The sequence below is a fragment of the Parasteatoda tepidariorum genome, chromosome 7 (genome assembly GCF_982258835.1).
Source record: "Parasteatoda tepidariorum strain Cologne lab strain chromosome 7, Ptep-v5.0, whole genome shotgun sequence".
NCBI classification, from domain to species: domain Eukaryota; kingdom Metazoa; phylum Arthropoda; class Arachnida; order Araneae; family Theridiidae; genus Parasteatoda; species Parasteatoda tepidariorum.
In genome coordinates, this window is record NC_141761.1 from 55,237,826 (window position 1) to 55,243,825 (window position 6,000).

Genomic DNA, 6,000 nt, shown 5'->3' on the forward strand with positions numbered 1-6,000 from the left:
GAGCTCTCTTGTTTTATTTTCTTTCTTTGCTCTTTTCGACGTTTTTTGTTTTTTTAGCGTAGCTCTTTTTTGTTTCATTTCTCCTCGTCATTTTTTTTTCTTCTTCTCCTCTCCCTCTTTCAATCTGCGGATTCGCTTTCCGCTCCTTTTCTCCGTTGTGTGATGAGAAGGGTTTATACACACAGAGATACGGTTTATGATAGAAGGTGTTGATGGTTTGAGAAGACATTTGCGGCGAGCATAGAGGAGGGCGTCTTTCCGGCGGTCTTTTTGAAATTACGAATGAAGGCATCGCTTCAGCGGTAAGAAACTTAAACGTTTTTTCCGCGACAAACCTACCTGTTAACCTACTTGTCCTTGTTGAATCGAAACCTCAATCCGGCCATCGCGCGGAAGCGTTTTTATTTCCCACTTTTTGCAATTTCTTTTTTATAATCTTGAACTTTGCACTATCATTTCGAAAAGAAAAAATGATGAAACAAATTGAAGATTGAACCATTATTAACAATAAATTTAATTTGAACCAAACCATCAAAGTTTCTTCCAAATATACTGACGAAATTAACTTTGAGACACCTCCTTGAGACATTTTTGATGACACAGAAGTATTTCTCACCCATCATTTAAAAAAAAGTTCTTGAGGAAGCAATTATAACGTCTAATAATCACCTTAAATTCTGAAGGGGGAAAAAAAAACTAAATTTGAATAATTACTTTTATTTTTAAATTCAGTTGGGGTATGCTTTCTACTTGTTCTATCATCGTCTCATATTGCTAATTCATTGGATTTACCTTTTTGTTTAATTTATTTATTTTTTAAAGGAAGAGTGAGAGGAAAAAGCCTGATCGGCCGATAAAATGAGTAAATTGTTGTTCGTGTGAAGTAAAGTAACGCTTTGTTATCCTGGATTAGCGAATTAAGCAATTTTTATGGGAGTATGTAACACGGAGAATTATGTGAGCAGGGTTGTTGGTGTTTTGACCTATCAACAACTTAATACTTAACAGTTAAAAAGATCTCAATAAACTTTATGACACACAATTTTTGTCAATGAACTTAAGTGACTGTCAATGACTTAATAAGTGACTGCTCATACAAAACTAATGGCAATTTTCTACGTTTGTGTTTAAACACTGAAGGTAATCATGTACACAGGCACCAAGACTGGTAGTGTTGGTTAAGGTTGAGCTTAACTCATTCGAAATAAGGTAGCAGTCCAATCACACTTATTAGCGAGTTTATGAGTTCTGGTGGGTGGCCTTCGTTTAACTGGTAATCATAAAAACAGGCAACAAGGCGATTAGTGTTGGTGATTTGGCCTAACAACGTGTCTAAGATAAAATAACAATAATACTAAACGCCCACTTATTAGCGATTTAATGACGTTTTATGAACGCATGTAACTTAATAGTAATCATAAACATGGAGAATGTGTTTTGACCTATCAACATCTAAACACGTTTAAAATGAGAAAACAATCCACACACACACACTTATTGGCAAGTTTAAAAATCCTAATGGGGTGCATGAGGGTATTTAGAATCCTTAAAACCTTAATAGGATGCTTAGAATCCTGCGAATTCTAATGGAGAGCATGCACAAGGCGAGAAGTGTTGCTAGTGTATTGTACAATACTTTAACACGTTTAAAATAAGTTAACTAAAACGCACTTTTTGGCAAGTACATTCATTCCTTGGGGACGCATATCATACAGTGCGCAAGATAGCTTTTATACATAACTTTCCCCAAATCTCTTGGTTAATCTTAATAGTTCAAAGAAGTGACCAAAATAAGCTAATTAATTAGAAACTCTTAATTAAATTATGGAATCAAGCACAAAAACGGGCTATCTCTGAATAAACATGCTTTTTCTTCAACGGGTATGGGTTCTAAGCTGTCAAAATATTAGATGTAGCTATAATAGGGGAAATATGGTTCCAAAGATTTAGTCAGGAGAGAAGCCGAAAGTTTGGTCCCAATAATGTTAATTTTACTTTTTGTGTAATTCGATACATCTCGGGAACTTTTTAATCGAATCGAAAAATTTTGTACTTGCAATAATAAAAAACATTTCTATATATAACATATAATGGTATAGTACAATTTTCCGTTGTTGTCGGTGCATTTTTATTGGTCGCGGAATCACAAAGATCCAGTTTTCCCATATTAATTTCCATACTTTTTGATTGACATTAGCATAAAATTAATAAAAGTTGTGCAGGCATTGTTATCCTACAAAATATTTTTGCAACCATAATTTAAAGGTTATCTAACTGTTTTTAACTGTTATATTTATTTTTCTTTTTCTACCCTGCTATTATTACGTTTTTGATATTCATTGTTTTCTATATTAAGAATTTAGTACTAGAAAGACGGGTGGGGCAATTTTGTTGCTGCGTATTTCGTTGCTCTGTAATTCAAAGAATGAACTTACTGAAAGTATTGAGTGTTTCTTAAGTTTCATAATTAAATCCAATTTGAGTGCTTATTTACCTAATCATTCATGTTTTAACCTTAATGAAATGTATACATTATACCCTTAACCTAAAGCTTACCCTTAGGTATTTTGGTATGTAACCCATAACTCCAGGTTAGCTTGGGCATTAGGTACCCTAGCTTCATTGGGAAAAAAAAGCAGAGTATTTCAACACATTAAAAATTATTATTTAAAGAGAGAAGAAGACCAATTATCTCAGTAACTGATGCATGCGTGTGATTGATAAGTCAGTATCAAATGTTCTATCGAATATTTTCGTTTACCAAATCGAATAAAATACCATAGAATTTTGATGATCGAATCTCTAATATATTTTTTATTAAATTACTTATGATTATATTTTAAGATTTTTTAAGTGCGATTGGTATACACATAAACAATCTAGGAAAAGCCACACTGCCCCCTTTAGGTTTTCTTGGTCGCAATATTCAGTCTGAAAACTAAAAGAGTTGTTTCTTAAATATAACGTAACTCTATAACATTACCTTATCACACTATATTTTAAGATAAACTTACTTAAATTGGTGTTTAAACTTATTTATCGCTTAAAAATTATTATTTTTTTGTGCAAATGACATTAATGTACTATTTTAAATTACCGTTAAAGATATTCGTTAAATGATTAAGAACTTAACGATCAGCTTCATACAAAATGTGATGCATGTATAAATTGTGTTTAATATGTCAATATGTTTGTTAAGCGAAAATATTGAATTATGGTTGGGAACTCATTAAATGTGTAGCAATATATCTTCAATTTTAAATGTTATATGAAAAAAAAAAGATAACTGAGCAAAATTATGTATGCTTACTAATAGATAGTAAAAGAATTACAAGACAAGTGTTTGGACGTGGGGGCACAAGCATAAGAAAACAGAATTCTTTTCGGTACGCATATTTTAAATGAATAATTTCAGCTTTCGTAGAAAAACTGTTTCATGCCAAGAGACAACAATTATTGAGAAGCAATCATCGGATTTGGTGAGCGACAAGGAACAAGAAGCTTAGCCTCCTAGTATCCTAATACAATTCTATGTAAAAAAAATATATTTTAATAATTAGTCGTTATTTTTTTTATTATTATTTTATTCAATAACGGTTAAAAATGTTTGAATTATAAGATATGCAAATTTTTACTTCACTTTCAAATTTATAATTTTAAATGCATTATTTTTACAAATTCAGTCGAATAGCTTTTGGGCAATGAAGTTTTAAAATCACGACTATTTTAAAATCTCATATTTATTTTATTATTGGATAAAGTTTGAACAAATGCTTCCATAGGGAAAGTTATTTCTGTATCTAAGCAATTATAATTAATCCAATACTTAAATATTTCTTTCGAGGAAATTTTAAACAAATGAAATCTTTATCTAATTGTAAAAACCTATATTGAATCAAGGTATTATTTTTTATTAGTGAAACAAAAAAAAATTTAAAAGAAACCAGTGGGCTATCGATAAAAAAGCCAAGTTCATTATAAGGAAGAAAGCATAGTTTCATTATAAGGAAAAGCATAATTGTTTAATGTGGACGATTTTATTCTATAATGATAACATTATGGAATTATTTCTAAATATTTTTATTTATATTCAATTTTTTAAAAAGAAATTCAACCGATGAAGCAAAAATTTTCACTCGAAATCATTTTCCTTATTCTAGTCGTGAAAGAATGTTTTTAAGGAGTTAAATCTAAGCCAGTAGAAAAATGATCACGTTTTGCTATGCTCGTGTGTGATAAAAAAGAAAACAAGTTTTCTTACTGACATTGATACGTGCGTATAGTAAAATATATATCATTCTATTACTACATCGTACTTTTAACTTTATCTTATTCCCGTTAAGATTACAGATGTAAAAAAAAATGAGATTTTTGAAATTCCAAGAAGCAGATGAATGAAAGTTTTTTTTTTTTTTTTTTTCGTTTGTATACCCAATGCTAAATACAAGATTGCAGCACTATCTTCTTATTTCTTTTTTTTTAAAGACATAGTTTTTCTTTTTATGTTATAAATGTCTTTGGCAATTGTAACTGCGTATTAATAACTTCAGTCCCAGTTTTTCAAAGATGTTTAATCAATAAAATGGGCTAAACTGGTAAAAAATGTAGGATGCGTTTAAGAGGGCTATCGTAAATCAATCCATAAAATTATCGCTAATAAAGGGCATAAGGTTTTTCCATTAGGAAGTGAATGTGAAATCTCAATTCCCATACATATTTAACAATGAAATTGAAAGTCATAGGGCAATATAGTGATAAGCCACACTTTTTTTCTCACTCTTGAAAACAAAACGCTCACTTTTGAGCATTGAACAATCTTTGAGCTGTATTTCGTCACGAAATCACGTGACTTGTGACGATTTGTGACTTTCAAAAACAAAACAAAAAATATCAGTTTAAGGAATACTGGAACTTGCCTTACACATCTCTACCGGTTTATTATTCCGGTTATTATTTACTAAACACTTATGGCTTTCTTATTAAAAAAAGCAATATAAAATCTGAATTCAACTTTTGTAACAAGAAATTTCTCACCAATTGCTATTAAATCATAATCACACTAAATAAAATTATGAAATTCTGAAATTTCATACTATGCCGGTTTGTAATTTAGCGTTCTATAGAATGCCTAAGGAATGAGTGAAATATTTTAACATTTCATTTTTTGCCGGATTTTATGCATTGTAGGTAGCGTAGACAGGCCCGTATTTTCTCAAGTGAATCCGAAAAAATTTAAAGAAGTTTTTACTTTTGTGAGTATGAAATGCGTTGTTAATGCTTTTATTTTCAATTTAAAAGTTATGTATCGTCTATTTAATTCCTAAACAAAGTAGGTAGATCGGTACTTTATTTACGTCGCACAACGGACTAATGGCGATAATTTAGGCAACATCCCTGAAGATGATCAGATGACATGCCATCACAAATTGTGAGGCTTTCTCAATTTAGACATAGATCTGAAGTGGAAGGAAATTTTCTCCAGATCCCTGTACCCATGTTAATTCTAAGCGACGGACCACACGATTCCGCAGATTTTACGAGCACGTATATTGCATGTAGAGAATCGTTCCAAAGTCCGATTTTCTAACCACTGGGCAACCACGACCGAATATTCCTAGACAGAAAATCAAGTATTTCGAAACTATTTATTAGGAATCACACACTTATTTGTTTACCTTTCGCTAGAACAAGCAAAAGAAAAAAAAATCTCGTTTTTTTTTTTTTTTTTTTTTTTTTTTTTTTTTCCAAAATTTCTAGAATGATCACTTTTCTTATTTCTGTAAAAGTCTCCTAACATAGAATCTTAGAAACTCTTTCTTTTCTCCGACTAAATATTTCGTGAAACGAAGGGTTGGCGACAAATGAATTTATCTTAAAGAGTTTTTTTTTTCTCTATTATTTGACTAAAGGCCTGGTTTCTTAGGACAGGACGCCGTCAGCTGGAAATCAGCGCTAACCTCTGATTGGTCCATTTGTGAGTTTGATAGTATACGTCATCGA